Raw genomic sequence first — 18,033 nt, forward strand, 5'->3', positions numbered from 1 at the left:
CTCAGAGAAGATTTTAAGGTGATCACTCTCTCTCCTACTATATTCCACCATATAGCCAGTCTACATTTAGCATTTCTTCCTTGACATTCTCCACAGCTACAGATCTTTATCAGATTTCCTAAAAGCTTGGCCCCAGTTTTCCCAACATTTCCTCCAAGAAGAGTTCTGTGGAGGATTTAATTCAATCCTCCTTCATTTTTGTCCTCCATTTTTGTTGTTGTTTGTCCTTCATTGTTTAAGAGGACCAATGACATCATGGAGTGATGTCTTGGCTTGCAAATGAATTGGATTTAAGTGAGGCAGAGCTGCATAAAATCATCAGCTTCACTCTCTCTTCCAGAGTCATCGAAGTATAGTGGCAAGACAAAAGTCAAGATAACTTGCAATGACCTGAGATGCAGTGGATGACCTTGGCATCCTCAATGTCTGACCAATTTCTAGGTCCTCCACAGTACCTGCTTCAGCTGCCTTCATGGCTGTTGGAATAAATTTTTCTCATCCTCTCATTTTTCTGGGGAGGAGTCTTCATGTGCTTGGGCTAGAAATCCCCCTAACTTGCTAATGGGTTTGAGGCCTATAAGTTACCTTAACCTAGTTTAGCTCATCTGCTGAGACATTTTTAATGGGGAGGGGCTGCTGCACATGCTACAGCTTCTGGGAGCCACAGGTGAGAGTTGGGTGACGGATAGACACTAAAGGTAGATGAACGGCCCTGAAATGGACTCATCAGTCCCTCATACAAAAGTGCTAGTCCTTCCTGAACACCACATACACACCATCTAACATGTCACAAGTGTCTATTGAAAGCAAGGGACTTTTCTAGGCTCTAATCTTAGCCCTCAAGTGGAGGTGTGGTCTGTGGAATGGCCCAGAGACTATTAATCTACAAAAATTAGAGCTAAGGTTGCCAAATACTATTTTTCCTTGCCAAAGTAAATGAGGAATGCAGGGGTAAAAATTCTCAGACCCCTTTGGCATCCCCCAACCATTACTCATCATTTTTTATCTCCATCTAAAAGGGACAAATCAAGTTACAAAGCCAAGACTTACCGTGGTTTTGTCAATGGGTATAAATGAAAAGGTAAGTTTTTCTGAGGTTATGAAATTTGAAGGGTAACATACTTCTTTGCTAGAGTCCCAAGAAGGTTTAAGGGCAACGACATTTTTTAATAATGACGTTAAAATTGCCTCCATAAAACAGGGTCAATGACATTATGATAGTAGATATTCCAGTTAGCACAAAAGAAAAGAACCCACTGAGAAAGAATATAAACTCTATGAAAGGGGGTATCTATGAAGGATCTTTCATCTAACAGTTTCCAGATGTTTTGAAATCAGTTTTTCTGCTAGGCAAAGGTCATTCATTCATTGGCCAAAAAAAGAGAAAAGATCTATATTTTCCTGTGTATCTGAACAACACAGAGGGCACTGATCCAAGCATCTCAGGTATTGCATCTGCTCAAGGTTTTACTGAAGGAGCATAATGTTTCCTAGAATGTAAAGGCTCCAGATACATTTAGACTTGTCTTTATGAATCCATTGGTTGTGATTAGCTAAATTAAAATTATTTTAATAATATTCAATTTAACAAATATTTATTAAGTATCTTACATGAAAGTAACTGTGTAAGCACTGGATATATCAAGTCAAAGATAAAAGTTTGTACTCTCAAACATCTTGCATTCTAATGGAGAATAATTATTATTGCTAATAATAATAACTAATAATAATTTATCTCATGCTTTAAGGTTTGCAAAGAGTTTTGTACATAAGTAATGAAATACAAAGCAGATATAAATTAATTTCAAGAGCAATAAAAGGCTAATAACTAGAAGGGGGCAGGAAAGGCCTTGTGAGCTTTGAGAGAAGCCTAGGAGTAAAGAAGAGTAAAGAGTGAGTATATTCCAGAGATGGGGAACTAGCTGTGCAAAGGCATAGACCAGGAGACAGAATCTCATATGTGGAAAGCAGGTAGCAGGTAAGTTTGCCAAGAATGGAGAATGAGTAAAGAGGAATGGTATCCATCTACTATAACATGAGGCCTTATGTAAGATATATGAATATTAAATCCTGTACAAGCTAATTTCAGATTCAAGTCTTCATCATCTCTCATCTGTTCTATTACAATAACCCTGTAATTTAATCTTCCTCTCTCAAGTTTCTCCTAACTCTCCTAATCATTCACATAATTATTCTAGTTTTTTTTTTCTGAAGTTCAAGTCTTTCCATGTTATTCCAATACTTAATACATTCTTGTTGTTCTCTATTGCCTCTAGGATCAAATATAAACTCTTCTATTTGACCCTTATAACTCTCTACAACTTGGAGCCGTCATACATTTGCAATCTTCTTATTCTAATTACTGCTCAGGAGTATGGGTTTTTCAGAAAGAACTAATACCTCTGGTGTCAGGGCTATGCAAGTACTTTTCAGGGCTACTCATCCACCATTGGTGTCCACCTTTCACCCAACTCTCACCTGTGGCTCCAAGAAATGGTAGCATGCACAGTGGCCACAGCCTGGTAAAATTGTCTCTTTGGACAGGCTAACCCAGGTTGAAGGTAACTGATAGGCCTCAAACTCATCTGTGAGTATGGGGAATGTCTATCCTAAATGTGTGAAGACTTCCCCCAGTAGAATGGGGGGTTAAAAACAATTTATCCCAACTGTCATAAAGGCAGCTGAAGCAGGTGCTGTGGAGCTCTTAGAACTTGGTCAGACATTAAAGACACTGACGTCATCCACCATGTCCTGGGCCATTGCCAGTCATATTGCCTTTTTTGTTTGTTTGTTTAGGCAATGGGGTTAAGCTAGTAAGTGTTATGTGTCTGAGGCTGGCTTTGAACTCAGGTCCTCTTGAATCCAGGGTTGGTGCTCCATCCACTGTGCCACCTAGCTGCCCTCTTGACTTTTGTTTTGCCACTGGACTTTGAAGAGTCTGGGAGTGAAGATGATGACTTTGTGCAACACCTCCTCACTTAAATCCAATTCACCAACAAGTCAAGACATTACTCCATGATGTCATTAGACCTCTTCAAAAACAAAGGATGAATAACAACAAGTACTTAGCCATATTGTTCTCCTTGCTATTGCTCACATGTGATGCTTCATCTCCTTTGGCCCTTAGAATACTGGTTTCCTCAAAACTCACTTCAAAGAATACTTTCCACATGCTAGTGCTATCCCTCTCAAAATGACCTAATCTTATTTTTGTGTAATCTATATAAAAGTGATAATTGTGACCCACAGAGCTTGTGAACCCACTAAGAGAGTGAGTGTGCAGGGAAAGAAGAGAAGGGAAACCAGGACAAAGCTCAGGACTCAAAGAGAAAGATGTGAAAGATGATCTCACAAAATGGACAGTAAAGGAGTGGTAAGGCATACATTGAGAAATAGCTGAACATGGTGATATATGATTGTGATGGAATACTATTGTACTATAAGAAATGAAAACCAGGATAATTTCAGAAAACCTAGAAAGATTTACATGAACTGATATGAAGTGAAGTAAACAAGAACCAGAAGAACATCTTACACAATAACAGCAATATTGTATAATGAAGACCTGTGAATGGCTTATCTCATAATCCAGCAATCCAAAACAATTCCAAAGGACTCATGATGAAACATGCTATCCACTTCTAGAAAAAGAATTGATGTTTTATGAATACAGACTGAAATATGCTTTTTTCACTTCTTTTGTTCAAGTCTTATTATACAAAATGAATAATATGATGTTTTACATGATCACACATGTATAATCTACATTAGATTGCTTACTGTCTCAGGAGGCGAGGGAAGGAAAGAAGGAAAGAAGGATAGAGTTTGGAACTCAAAACTTTAAAAAATCTTAAAATTGTTTTGACATTTAGTTGGGGAAAATAAAATGTTATTTAAAAATTGTCTCAGATAATATGACAAATAGATATATACATAGAAAATTGTAGGATTTTAAATTTGAAAAGATTCTTAATGATCATCTATCCTAACCCTTTCATTTTGCAAATAAGAAAACTAATGACCAGAGATGCAAAATGCTGACTGTGCACCAAGGATGGTGCTAGGTATTGGGGCCATGAAAACAAAAATTGAATAGCTCCTTCACTTAAAGAGTTTGTATTCTATTGGAGCAAACAACACCTACACAAACATACAATTACCTGTTAAATACATAGAAATTTAGATATAGATTTATGTTAAATAAATATAAGGTGTTAGGAGTGCATCAGATGCGCTAGAATTGTATCATTGTTATTGTTCTTCCCATCTACATTATAACCACTGTGTATATTCCCTCTTCTTCTGTTTCCTTCACTTTGCATCATCAGTACATGTAAATCTTTTTGTGCTTCTTTGTAGTCATAGTGTTTGTCATTTTTTGCAGCACAGCAATAGTCTATTACATTTATGGATCACTATTTAGCCATATCTTTGTTTCTAGTTCTTTTCTATAACAAAAAAAGCGCTGCTATAAATATTGTAGTGTAACAGAGACTTTCTTTGTTATTAAACTCCCTGATGTATATGTCTAGCAGTAGAATTTCTAGGTCAGATGATGTGGACATTTAGTCACTTCATTAGAACTAAATTGATTTTCGATTGGACCAACTCACAACACTGTGAATAATATGAATACATCAAGTACATCAAGTAAATTATTGCGCCTTTCTTCCACAACATCTTTGACATTGACTATTCCCAACTTTTTCATTGAGGGCTCTCTTAATGCAGCCTAAAATCACATTATCATTTTTAGTTGTGCCATTTACCCATATTGAACTTATGAACTATTAAAAGCCTCTAGACCACCCCCCCAAAAAAAATACACAGGAAGGCTTATCATAGAAATCATACCATACAAATATCAATTTCAGGAACTTAGTTCCAAATGCACCTAATGAGATTATTTCATATGACTCAAGCAATTCTATGAGTATATGTCTAGCTTCATGCTGGAGGAATCTTATGGCACCACAACCATTAAAACTATCCCAGTTCAGCAAATTTTGGGATTGCTGATCCTCCCTCTTACATGTGCTTCCTCCTTTTTGAAGTCTTCTCAGATTCTCCTTCATTCACAACTACCAGTTAGTGTTCTCTCCCTACCTTTAAATGTATCTCCAGGCATAGGCAAGATGGTGGAGTGAAAGCAGTGACTTGCTTGAGCTCTCCCCCAAACTCCTCCAAATACCTGTAAAAAATGGCTCTAAAGGAATTCTAAAGCAGCAAAACCCACAAAAAGACAGAGTAAAACAAATTTCCAGCCCAAGACAGTCTGGATGGTTGATCAGAAAGGTATATCGAGAGGGGCTGGGAGAGAAGCACAGTTTGGCGTGGGCACACAGGCCACAGTGAACCTGGAGCAGGCCTCAGAGGACTGAATCACAGGCAGCTGAGGCAGTTTCCAGACTTCTTAACCCATGAACACCAAAGACAACTTGGAAGGTCAGTAGGAAAAGTGAGTCCCAACCCCAGTCCTAGAGTCTGGCCCCAAGTGGTGGCTGCCTCCTGAGCTTCTGGCCCACAGATTGAGGGGGAATCCAGTGGCTGGATCAGAGAGGGATTGCAGGTATCTCTCTGCTGGTGCAGGATTCTCTTACTTTGCCCATGCTTGGATCTGGGTCACAGTTCTGGGAGGTGGTCCTGGGGAAAGGAGGAGCGCTGGCACAATAGAGCTTGTAGTGGCTGTAGAGAAGAAATCCTCCTCACAATTCCAAGACAGAAAAGAGTGCTTTTGGTCACTCATAGACCAGAGCACAGGCCAGGAAAGGAGTAAACCCCTTGACCGTGATCATAGCACCTTGGAAGAATTGAAAACTTACAGGTTCGTAGAAGTATCACCAAAAACAGCTGCATAAATGTATCTTCAAATACTGCCCAAGCCCAAGAACTTTATCTGATCTTTGCTTTATTTCCTCCATTCTTTACCCTGCATCACATTTATCTATCTTCATGTTATATCCCACAATCCACCCTCTCAGTGCTCCTTACTTTGTTTTTTTTTCTTTGCATTACCAGCATCTAAAATAGTGCCTTGCACAGAATAAACAAGACATATTTGTTAAATTTTTAAATTAAATTGAATTGACTAGTCATGACCCTGTTATGTTCAAAAATCTTTACTGACTCCAATTGCGTAGCAAATAAAGTTCAAACTCTTTTTCTTGAAACCCAAGGATTTCTACAAGTTGATGTCAAATGTTCCAAACTTAGAACATCTCCTACTAGTCCCTGTCACACCACACTGTACTTTTTGATTGAACACATTTCTATTTTCCTGTCTGTGTGTATTTAGCCATGCTATTCTCCACGCTTGAAATCTCTTCTCTTTCTGTCAGAGGTTTGTGTACAACATGAGCTGGGCGTGCCCAGCCTTTATATCTGTTTTTTCTATTCCCTTCCTATCCATACCTTATAAACTAATTCATATGCTATGTGCTTTATGAAACATGTCTTCCCCAATCAGAAGCATGCATATTTTGTATTGAAGTTCTTTCTTTCTTTCTTTATTTTTAACATCAATTTACTTTCTGAATCCCATATATCCCTCTGTATGGATTCAGACCAAAATCTAATTTTCCTTATTATTTATGTTAGGTACCTGATAAAGCTAAATATAAGACCTTCTTACATAAAATTTTCTCTCCCATTAGGCCTTTTCCTTTGCATAATGCATCTTACATTCCTAGAATGCTTTACTAGGGTTCTTTAATGCTATGAGTTACCTAAGAGCAAGGCCTTTGCATCTCTACCAGCACCTGGCATATTTCCTTGAACTCAACGGATAGTTAATTTTTTTGTTCAACTTTGAATTAAATTAAATTATTCATATGCACAAAATTAAAGTGAATTATAATTAATTTTGCTTTGAAAGGTTATGAAAATTATAAAATTTAGTGTTGGAACTTATTTTAGAAATCATTTAGTCCAATTTCTTTGTTTTATAGATGAGGATCTGAGGCTTAGTGGTTAAGTGACCTGCCGAAGATCACATAGTTAGCAAGTAGTACAGCTGAGACTTGGATCCAGGCCTTCTGACTCCAAATTCAATGTTCTTTTCATGACACCAGCATTATTTTATAAGACATGATGCTCCTGAGGATAATTGTAGATTATTCTTTAATATCAGATCTTGGAAACTTTGCATAAATAAATGTAATCCCACAGGTTAAAATAACACTTTCATTTGTCCCATTGCAGGGCACATGAATTCCAGATTTGGTGTACTTTTATTGCTATGAAACAAACCAACACCCATTTCTGGGTAATACCGGAAAAGTGGATGAAGCATGTAATGGAAGGATAACATTCAAAAGCAGACTTTTAAAATTGAATTAGATACTGAAGTGAGTCAACATAACCAATTCTGTAACAGTTTTCACAGGGAACTCAAATTGTGAGTGTTTTCTCCGGTTTCCTGCTATAGTACAATTTCTTTCTTCCTGTAAGATTTAGTATGGATTAGTACCTTGTATGCTGGCAACTGCCCCATACACATTTGGTTTATGGAGTCATAGTATTCAGTATGCGTTGTTGTTCACCCTCTACTCTCTCCTCTTGTTCCCTTCCTCTTTATGTTTTATCCCCTTCTCTTTCTACCAGTCTGTGTATTAGAGGTAGAAATTCTCTTAGTTCTCTTTATCTTTAGTATCTGATGATCCTCACATTTTGGTTGAGTGGAGGAAATAAATTTTTATTTATTTTTTTATTTAGCAAATATTTATTTTCTCTCCGTTCAATCTCCCTGTGTTTGAAAAAAGGGAGAAAAACAACATTCTATTTTGTAAGAAATAAGCACAGTGTCAAATTTGCTCACACTGTCATTGTATAATTTTGTATCTTGTATCACCTCTCCATCGGACAGTGGATAGCATACTCCATCATGGATTTCATGGCATCTCAGTTGCTCAATGACTTTTCTTCTTGTGAAGTCTAGCTGTGGAGAAAGAGTTCCATGGTCAAGAGGATGAATAAAAAGCTCATCCATATTGCCTGAGGCTGGTTGAACTCAAGGAGGTTCTGAAATGTTGTTCTTTGCAAGAACTTATACAAAATACAGATGGATAATATCACCACATTTATTTCCAAAAATAAAAGAAATAATATGTCTCTAAGAAAAAAAAAGAAATTTCAAAAAGAAAATATTATACTAAAAATTAAAAACATTTTGTGAGATCTAGTTTTTAAATTTGAAATTGCTCCCATTGAATGAATAATAAAAGGACCTCAGAAATGCATACAATGATTATACATTAATTATTAAAGAAATGCATAGTGATATTTATTGGGGCTTCAGATGCTTAAAAACTAGCAAATTTTTATCTTTAGGATTTACTGCCTAGTATAAAAGTCTTCCGATGTTCCTTTATTTTCTTTTTCTTTACTTTTCTTTTTTGTCTTCCTTCCTTCCTTCCTTCCTTCCTTCCTTCCTTCCTTCCTTCCTTCCTTCCTTCCTTCCTTCCTTCCTTCCTTCCTTCTTCTTCCTTTCTTCCTTCCTTCCTTCCTTCCTCCTTCCTTCCTTCTTCCTTCCTTCCTTCTCTTCCTTCCTCCTTCCTTCCTTCCTTTCTTTCTTTCTTTCCTTCTTTCTTCTTCTTTCTTTCTTTCTTTCTTTCTTTTCTTTCTTTCTTCTTTCTTTCTTTCTTTCTTTCTTTCTTTCTTTCTTTCTTCTTTCTTTTTTCTTTCTTTCTTCTTTCTTTCTTTCTCTCTTTCTCTCTTTCTCTCTTTCTCTCTTTCTTCTTTCTCTCTTTCTCTCTCTCTCTCTCTTCTTTCTTTCTTTTCTTTCTTTCTTTCTTCTTTCTTTCTTTCTTTCTTTCTTTCTTTCTTTCTTTCTTCCTTTCCTTCTCTTTTTAATAACTATTGTTGAAGCTTCTGTGCAGTGTGGTTAGGAGAGTAACCTCATGTGAAATGTAAGGAACAAAGAAGAGTTACAGCTAGACACTGATGGTGTGTTCCTAGATAACATAGTTTGGCTATGACCTTTAGATTTTCTATTTATCCAGCTACAAAATGAGATAAATATAAAATAAATGAATAAAATGAAGGTAGTGAAGTGCACAAAGGACTAGCTTTGAAGTCAGAAAAATCTTGGTTCAAGTTTTAAATCTGACAAATCTTTACTGTGGTACCATGGGCAATCCCCTTCATTGCCTTCAAGCATCTCTCCAAAATTATTTATAACAGTAAAATGAATTGCCAACCCATATCAGTGGAGGAAATGTCCACACTGGGAGTTCACCAACCTGTTGACCTCACTGGGCTAGACAAAACAAAACAAAAACATAAAACCTTTCCCAAACCCTCAAAATTAATTTTATTCCATTCTCCAACCCTACCACCAAACACATCTATGTTGTTTTCATACAGAAAAATTAGATCTTTAGATGCGAAAACATTTTGAATACTATGGGGTTGGGGGGGGGAGGAAGGAGTGACAGTCTTACAATACTACCTGTGGAATACAAGCCTTTGGGGGAACCACTTTGGATTTATTTCAGTTCAACAGTCTTTTTTAAAGTTTATTAATTTAGTATAATAATACCAGGCCCTAGGATAGAGAGGCAAAAAATAAACTATCCCTAAGGAATTTTCATTTTAATTAATAGTATTGTTATTTAAAGAATTTATATCATGCTTCAAGTTTTGCAAAGTGCTTTATAAATATCTCATTTTATCTTCACAACAATGCTGGAAAATAGGTATTATTGTTATCCTCATTTTAGAGATGAGAAAGTTGAAACAGAGATTAAGTGATTTTCCAAAGGTCAGTTACACAGCTAGTGTCTGAGGTTAGATCTGAATTCAGGTCTTCCTGCCTCTGGGTCCAGAGAAGTATCTGCTGTGTCACCTAGCTGCCTCCAGGGACAATAAGAAATTAGAAGCCTAAATAAGGCTGATTTTGTACCCAAGTTTCATACAGAACAAGCATCCAGACTACAGTGCAAATCTGTTCCTTGGTGTTAAAGAGTCTTTAGTATTTCCCAAGAAAGATATATTGATTATTTCCCCTCCTATTTACTTGTTCTTGTGTAATTTTTTTTGGCTTTATCTTGAATAAGATGAGAAAGCATGAATAGGTTATCATTTACACAGAGGTAAAAAATGCCCACATCAATGAGATCACAGAGCTTTTGAGATATGGAAATCTACCATCTAGAACAGGGCTTCTTAAACTTTTTCCTCTCATAACCCTTTCCGCACTTCTTAAACTGTAGATCGTGACCCCCATCGTGACCCACAGCTTAAGAAGCACTGAATTCTAGAATGCGTGTCTGTACTTAGGCAAATAAATACTTTTACATACACACAAATATGCCCCTTCAAAATTTCAGTTAGGCTAATATTAGCGCAAAAACGGTACTTCTACCATTTGAGCAGAACTTTTTGGCCATGAAGGGATTCAATTATTTTTTTAATAATATAAGAACACAGGAAAACTTATGATTAAAGTCTGGCTCCAGGAAGCATTGTAAGACTGCCACTGCTTTTATTTTCCCCCTGTAGTATTCAAAATATTTTCACATCTGAACATATAATTTATCTGTATGACAGCTCAACTGAAATATGTTTGGGGGTAGGGGTGAAGAATGGGGAAAAACAAGTTTTGAGGCTGTGGGGAGGATCTTTTTTGGCCTAGCCAATGGTAAAAGGACATTCCATTGTGGAGACTTTGTCCACTGATGCAAGTTGGCAACTCATGTTGGCAGTGGAAATAGGAGACTTCAGTTGCTATGACGTAGAGTTGTGGGGAGAAATGGAGATCACCTCGTTTAATCATTTCATTTTAGAGATGAAGAAAGTGAAGCTCCAAGGACTGAAGTGACTTGACTAAGGTCAGTGTATTGATCTGAACTGGGATTTTTAAGCCAGGTGTATTAACTCTAAATCCAGGGCCCCTTCCACTCTTCCATACTCTGGGATTCATCACTAGCAGTCTCACTGACTTTGGGCCAGTAACTTTACTTCTCAGGTTCTCAGGTTTTTCATCACTCAAAGGTGATGTAGATCAACTAAATGATCTCTCTGATCCCTTTCAATGTTCAACTTCTATGATTCTATGTTTATTAATAGATTGACTTGGATATAGGTGTCAAATGATTTTGCCTAAACAGAATTATTGCAAACGACAGAAAAACTAGATACAGCAGGATAAAATGTGCTAGTTCTGTTTCCTGAAACTGTCATTTTGTTGTTATAAAAAAATTAATATTCTTTGAGTTTTTTCTGCTGTTTGCAAGCACAAGTTTGATTATTTTGGCATGAAAACACTAGGACAAGAACTTGGAAAAAATGTCAGGAACTATGATACCCTACTCACCCCTCATTTTCATTTTTTCTCTCTGTTTTTATTATTTTATTAAAAGAAGAAATGAAATGAAAAGTGGTATTCACATATATAACCTCCAGCTTTTTGACTCACCTGGAGAGCTTCTCTACCCACAATGCACTAAGTGGATGATTAAAAAGAAATGGGGGCTTAACTGAGGGGTAAGCGTGGGGTCCCCGGAGCTTTGCAAAGCACTGAACCATGCAGCTACAGCTGTCCTCCAAACAAGCCCAACATTCTTTATTTATTTGTTATGAAATATTTATGGGTGTTATGAAAGGTTTAAAATAATGTGTCTGTCTCTCTCTCTCCTTTCCTCTCTCTCTGGCCCCAGCACACTGTTTTCTAATGCATAAATAATTCTGGTCTGTGGACAGTGGGACGGCACATTAGGTGGGATGTATCTGCTGTATCACATTCTTTCTGCCTGAGAGAAAATATCATTCCTAGTAATTTTCTACACTTATACAATCTGCGTTGACAGTAAATAATTGATGTATGAATTTAGGACTAAACTCCAACACAATATGACTTTATGTCAAGGGTTACTCCCAGCAGATTTTGAGCTAAATCATCTTGCAAAATGGGTTCTTTCAGTGGGAGAAAAAAAGCTTTTTGAAATTATTTTAATGGAAAGATGGGACCTCTGTGTAGCTCCTCTTTTGATGAGGTCTTGCTTTGCATGGCTGGTAATAAAACCAAGCAATCTACCCATTATGAGATTGGAAATGTTTCATTTGTGATCACAAATGGATTTTTTTAGAGTGACACAAGCTGGGCTCTCTCTGTCTCCCTCTCTTTATTCCTTTCATTCTTTTTTTCTATTCTTTTTTCATTGTGATAGGAGAGTTAGTATGTGATAGGCTGCCCTCTGCTTTTCATGCCAGTGTCTTCCATAGAAAGCACAATTATGTTTTAAATTACAAGTTGGATATATTTGTGACTTACAGATATATGACTAGAAGAAAAACTTCAAGTAAAGGATTACAAATTTACTCACATTGCCTCAATTAAAATCCTTTTCATCATATGTGTGTGGGGGGGATGGCTACCGCAGACAAGGGAAGAGGAAAAAAAAGGAAGAGAAATAAGGAGCAGAAACCTTTCATGATACAGTCAGAAGAGAAATTCTCTATACCTTTACAGCCACAACTTGAAAGCAAGACAAGAAGATCAAAGAAAACACATTACATGAAAGACCCAGAGAGAAATTCTCTTTTTGTTTTAATGTAATAAGGGGCACAAGTATGGGGGTTAAAGATTTGAAACTCAATTGAAGTATATCTGTATTGACTTTCTTTACTGTCGAAATTGCAGAAATTAAAAGACTAATTAAAATTGAATTAATATCCTCCCCTTTGAACAAATCCTATCTTAATCACCGTTTTCCTTATTGTTTAAATGGAATGGAATATTAAACTTTTTAAGCCACAACTTCAGAATGTTATATAATAAACTTCCCAAGTCACTTTTGATAAAGGGTGACAAATTGCCTATTAGACAAGAAGTGTAGGGCTCCTTCCTTGTTGCTACTTCTTCTTTTATTCCACCCGCCATCTCTTTTTCACTTAATTCCTCACCTATTCTTTTTTCTTTTCTCCCTCATGCTTTTCCTGTATATGCCTCTGATTCCATTCTATAGATGGCACTCATGCCTCTATGCATGAGTTTCTGAGACATGTCTAGGCAAAGAATATTCAAAAAATAGCCCTTGCCTTCAAAAAAGTACATTAATTTCTGGTGCAATATACCATCTATTTTTTTTTAACAAATCGTAGATTTTTGATGCTATCTTTCACAGCTTAGGTAAATTTTCAGGTAACAACAGGAATTGAAATGATAACATGGATATAATGGGAAGTATTGGTAAATTAGGTTCATTTAACATAAACTTCAGGCAAAACTTATTGATTAAAATTGACTTTGTTTTTGTATTTGTTTTAAATTTAAATGCAGGGTTTCTGGATACTTCCCCAATTGCCCATGTAGAAACAAATTTGCTGCTGATATTCAAATCTGGGGTATCTTTTGGGAATCTGGTGACAGAGAGTGAGTGGTCCTAGGCTTCCTTAGTCAAGCCTCAGGGTTATGGGAATGGCAGGATTCCTACAAAACCTGACAGCCCTGGTATTCAGGAAAAACGAGCAACTGAATCTTGCCCACAAATAAGTAAAAGAGATAGCCAACTTTTGGTGTGCTGTGGGTGGTACTAAATATAACTGTTTACCCAAATATTTAGCCTTCTGGCCTGAAATTTCCACCATTACAGTCTCTCCTTTAGGTCAAGACATTACCCCTAGAAAGTCTCTGTTATGTGGTAGAAGGCAAGAAATGTAGGGCTCATTCCCTGTTCCTACTCCTGGTATTCTCTACAGCAGTGGATATTTAGGGATCATAGGAAACTAGATTCAGAACTGAAAGAAAGAACATTAGCCAGAGTGCCTATATTTTACAAATGAAGATAATAAAGTCCAGAGTGGATCAGTGACTCATTTAAGGTCATGAGGTAATGGCAGAGGTAGGATTTGAACCCAGGTCTTCTGATTTCTAAACCTGTTGTGTATTTGAAATAACTGCACATAATTGGAGCTGGAAGAGTCTTTAAAAAACACTCTACCTCCACCCCCTTACTTTATAGCTAAGGACACGAAGGTTCAGACAAGTAATGTGAATTTTCTGAGGTCACACAGCTAGTTGTGGGAATTAGGGTTACAGTTGTCTTCAAGTCCCACCAGTGCCTTTCCATCACCCCACCTCTGTTAGTTGGTGTTTGATGGGAAGAGAAGGTTTGGAAGAGTATATTGTGGTTGGGAATAGAGACCTTTGAATGCATAAGAAGAATTGCAAAGTAGTCCTGGGACTAGGCAAAAAGATGAAGTTGGGCTTTGCCTCTAGTACTTCATCCTAATAGTTGTAGTGACTAAAAATGTCTCTTTCCATCCCCAAAGCCTCCACTCTACAACATCCCTACTCTGTTCTTCCATGTAGGCTTGATCTCTCCAGGCACTGCTTTGTGCTCCAGATGAAGACCTCTATCAGAATATATACTTTAGTGGGTGTTATATTATTTAGGGCCATCTTCCACACTCAAATACTGCCCCCAAAGATGGCAGATCTACTAAATAAATATGTACTCATATTTTACCTAGTGATCTAGTATTAAGGTCATCCCTCTTTTTTAAATATATAATATTTTATCTCCCTTATTACACATTAAAATACTTTTCTGACATTCAAGGTTTTTTTTTTTAAGTTTTGAGTTCTAATCCACTGAGATCATAAGCATTCAGATATAGGTTATACATATGCAATCATATAAAATATTTCCACATTAGTGATTCTGTAAAAGACTAAAAAAAAAAGAATGAAAGAAATAAATTGAAAAATAGCATGATTCAGTCTATATTCAGACAATATCAGTCTTTCTCTAGAGGTGGATAGTACGTTTCATTATTAGTCCTTTGGGATTGTCTTTGATCATTGTGTTGCTAAGAAAGACTAAGTCACACATAGTTCCTTATTGTACAATATTCCTGTTACTGTGTACAATGTTCTACTGGTTCTGCTCACTTCACTTTGAATCAGTTCATGTAAATCTCTTCATGTTTTTCTGAAATCAGCCTGCTTGTCATTTCTTATAACACAGTAACATTCCATACTTAAGCCATTCCCCAATTGATGGACATCTTTTTTTATCTTCAATTCTTAGCCACCACAAAAAGAGCTTCTTTAAATATATGGTCATCACCCTTTTCCAGAAAAATATACCATCTAAGAGGGACTCTCTGGGATAATGTCTTGACTCATGAGAGATTCCAGTGGTAGATATTTCAGGCATAGTAGTAGGCCAGAAAGCTAGATATTTGGGTAACTACTCATAGCACAACACACATTGTCTACCTCTTTTGCTTCTGCATGGGCCAGCCTCAGTTGATCACTACAACTGAATCTCAGAACTATGGGGTTGTGTAGGAATCCCAACCTTAGCACACACTTTAACCAGATTATGGTATGAACTATGTATAAGAAATTGTTCCTTTCATTAAGACTTTGCAACTTACAGGATATACCATTCAATGTATAAGCCTAATCAAAGACCACCATTGTTTGCAACTGTATCCTCTGCTGAACAGTGGGCACAAAGCATATTGTATTCTTCAAACTAAGCTTGGTCTTTAGCCTTCATCCTGGAAGCCTATTCTCAGATTTCACATAATGGAAGTACCTCTATCCTTATGGCCTCTCCTTCTCTCCGTCTGGTTCTTCTCAGAATTTTATTTTAAGAGGATGCCAAAGTCCAGCCCTGTCTTCATTCTTCTCCACAATGCCCCCCTAACTCTCCCAAATTTTTTCCATTATGTCCCTGAATAAGGTATCTTCATCTCCTCTCCCTCCCTTTTCAGCTTTTGTGTTATCTTCCTCCATTAGATTGAAAGCTCCTCAAGAGAAGAGACTGTCTCCCTTTTTGTATTTATATTCCCAATGTTTAGCAAAATATCTGGCACTCAGTAAACACTTAATAACTGCTTTCAAATTGAAATTCTCTTTCTATGTAATAATTTCAAGGACCACATTCCATAGCCCTCAAGAACCTAGCATGGGTCATCCTTCCACAATAGGGAAGCATTATGGTAGGATTCTAGGGACAGGTGGCCCTGTGTATCACCAGTGATTGCTGGACCACACTGATCTACAGAGTTCCATTGGTCTAAAGGTATTGGTCTGATGCAGCTTGGTGTCACAATGGATAGAGCATCAAACCTGGAGTCAGGTATATCTGAGTTCTAATACAGCTTCAGACACTTATAAGCTGTTTGACCCTAGGCAAGTCACTTAACTTCTGTTTGCCTCAGTTTCCTCATCTGTAAAATGTATATAAGAATAACACTTGCCTCCCAAGATTGTGGTGAGGATCAAATGAGATAATTGTAAAGTGCTTTGTATAGTGCCTGGTATATAGTAAGTACCATATAAATGTTAAATATTATTATAATTATTATTACCATTAGGGTATCAGGCAATGTAGCTAAAGTCAGGAGGGAGATCTTCTGCCCCCAATTGTTTTACAAAATTCCTATAGGAACTCAAGTAAGCTGTTATTCTTCTAGTATTAACAATGATTCTTGAGCCACAGCTTTTCAGGAACATGGTGAGAATTAATGATATAACTTAGACTGGCGTAATTGCATGTAATCAGAGTACAAACCTTATAGACATCCATGGCAGAAACCTTATCTGAGCCTACCATGAGGTGAGGCACAAAATGAACATTGCATACACCACTTTGCTTATGTAGATTACAAAGGAGTTGGGGCAGTGGGGCTAGAATACATACCTTTCCTATCCTTGCTTGAATTATCAGAAAGACCAGAGTATACTCTCTAAACACTCCTGGAATTACACCTAGGACCAGCTCTAAAAGGCACATAGACAGGTGCTATGTCTGATTGAAATTTTGGTGATTCTCTACTTCAATCAACCATGTCCTGCTCAAGGAGCAAATCTTGAGGTCGATGGATTTTCTCACTTCTTTCTTCTGGCAATCAACATTCTTCGGTATACAGGTCAGGGAATGAAACTGATGATGACTTGTCAGAATCTCTGAGCAAGATTAGTGAACTAAGTAATGTTAATATTAAGATTTACAGTTTCAGTTAATCTTTTTTTTTTTAACTGAAGGGGGACCTTTTATTAGAGCATCTGCTGCCCAACAGTCTCCTTCATAGGCTGCTTCTCTAACAAAACTATTCTGGAGCATTGGGGAAGCTGGGGGTTTGAATGGAATGCCATGAGCCCCCTGAACTTTGGTCCTCCGATAGGTGCAGGGGTCAGAAAGACAAGTGTGAAAGCACAGCGCTGATGGCTTGTGTCTAAGACAGAGAAGTAAAATATAAAATACTATATCCTCATTAATTTTGAACAGGAAAAAGTAACAACTTGAATTTCCCTCTCACATGGCGAAGAAGTTTAGTACAGATACAGGAAATGGCATCCAAATAACCATGCCTGGCTGGGGGATGGACAGTCTTCAGACAGAGAATTGTTTTGTGATCCTTGTGCATTACACTTGGCCTAATTAACAAACGCGATACTGTCACAAATGAGCCTGCAAAGACTGCCAGTCAGTATGCTCAAAATGAAGCCACTGGGGAACATTGGAGAGCAATAAAAAAAGCAATGGCTGCTTATTTTTAATTCTTTGGAGGACCAATTCAAACAGAAAATGTAATTAAAAATTTGTAAATAGAACACCCAAAAGCACTCCTTCTGGCATTAGTATGCATATCTTTGATATTTGCTTAACAAATTATCAAGTAGCCTTTTTTATAGGTAAAACTCACTCACACACCCACACCCCCCACACCTCCTATACATTCATTGTCATTCAATGTGTAAAATTTTAATGAATTTTGATGCATTAAGCTAGATGCTTTGTCCAAACCTTAATTTAAAGTCAAGTTTGAGAAATGATAGTTGTATTTGTGGCTCTGTGGTCTAGAGGCTAGAAAGTCTAGAATTCTAACTCAGAATTGCATCTGTGAGTTCATTCAATTTGACTTTAAACTGTCAAGTTTAATTTCCTCAGAGTAGTGGAGATCCCATTTCAGATAAAGTTTTTAAGTGATAAGTCTAGCATAACTAATATTCAGCTTCATTCAATTTAAGGAATATTTATTAAATGCTTACTAGCAAGGTACTATTCAAGGTTT

This window comes from Phascolarctos cinereus, unplaced genomic scaffold (genome assembly GCF_003287225.1).
Source record: "Phascolarctos cinereus isolate Bilbo 61053 unplaced genomic scaffold, phaCin_HiC Scaffold_4;HRSCAF=312, whole genome shotgun sequence".
NCBI lineage: Eukaryota > Metazoa > Chordata > Mammalia > Diprotodontia > Phascolarctidae > Phascolarctos > Phascolarctos cinereus.